Below are 1,736 nucleotides of genomic sequence, written 5' to 3' on the forward strand. Positions count from 1 at the left end.
AGTTTATATTTTATTACAATATTTCAATTTTTTTGTTGCATTTCCTTACGCTAAGCTTAAGTGTTACAGAATGTTTTATGAGCCAGAAAAAATAAATATTTTTCAAATGTATTTTATGCTTGTATTTAAACTAAAAAAAAAAAAATTATTTGACAGCGAACTGCAGTTAGTTTTGCCTGTAGTTCGTAGGTTTGAGTACTGCATAAAGCAAAAATGTAACTACATTTTATTAAGTACTTGGTTTTTTATATACTTTTTATCAAATACGCGCTGATTTATTGTTGTTATTTCAAGCTAAATAATTAAATAATGAAATATTATAGAAAATGATACATTGCTAATATTTGCCATAAATATATTTAAGCTAAATAAACATTTTTTTACATAAACAATTTTTTATTAATAATAGTTATTTTTTAATATCATTATAGTTGGAAAATATGCATGTTTAAGTCAGCGTATTAAAACGGAATTATTTTTGTGCAAGTAACTTTTCGAAATTTACTTGCAACTACTTTATACTCGTAACGTGGCACAATAGTGTTTTGTTGAATTTTTAATGCAAAATAAATCTCAATTAAATCTGCAAATGACGACAAAAACGCTTGTGCTAGTGTATTTATGGCCGACATGCGCAAATTATGAACTTTTAACATAACTATAAGTGGTCACATAAAATGCAAAATAACGTAACCTCACTTTTCATAAGTTTGCGGGCGTAGGAAAAACAATATACTAGAAAAACTCAATTGAAACCAAATTTGAGTTTTGGTTATAAAATGGTTATGTAATGGTTATATAATGGTTATAAATTGATCAAATCTGTCAATTTTATGCTACATATACTATGTCATATTATGTAGTGAATCGTAAGCAATAAAAACTGAAATTTGATTATTTTGATGATACGTTGTTTTGCATTTTAGGTGACGTAATATGTATATACAGTATGCACAAGCAGTTTTGGGTATAATTGTGGGTATAATTATGGGTATTGCCTACATTCTAAGTATTTATAGTCATATTTTATTTATAAAATAATTATAGCGTTGAATTTTGTTATATTTATTATAACGTACACCCACACACACATACATACATATATCATAAGATACTTGTATTTCAATTATTGATATAATTATGTATTTATTCAAATTAATTAAAAATATTAGTTTATCAAACTAATTGGCATTTTGTATGTTAAACATAGTAATTTCTTTATTTAATTTTTAATATAAATGTATTTGCATTTTACCATTTCATACAAATGTTCATGGGTCTCGCTTAAATCAACTTTTAAACGCTTATTCTAGTTAATTTTAGGTTATTTTTTAAATGTTATCTAAACTGTAATTATTGTATAAAACATAATATATATTTGCATATACTAAACTAACATGGCCTCGTCGTTGTTGCAGCAACAATATTTTGAATTTCACAAATATTTTATTTACTTTCTATTATAATTTTATACATAATTTGCATACCGTGTGCCAAAAAAACAAATATTATGTTTTAGCTAAAAATTGCATTTTGTGGCAAAAAGAAATTAAAAGCAAATAAAATAGCAAATACTTACTTCAAAAAAGGCTTTTTCTTTCCTCCAAGGAAATACTTTTCACAGTATTTTAAATATTAAATTTTAGAAAATTTGTGACTATTACATTTTTTGCTAAATATAATAATATTAGTTTAATATTTAAATGTTTTTTTCTTTTTTATGCGAATTTTTTTTT

This window comes from Bactrocera latifrons, unplaced genomic scaffold (genome assembly GCF_001853355.1).
Source record: "Bactrocera latifrons isolate USDA-ARS-PBARC rearing strain unplaced genomic scaffold, ASM185335v1 scaffold_44, whole genome shotgun sequence".
In the NCBI taxonomy this organism is placed as follows: Eukaryota; Metazoa; Arthropoda; class Insecta; order Diptera; family Tephritidae; genus Bactrocera; species Bactrocera latifrons.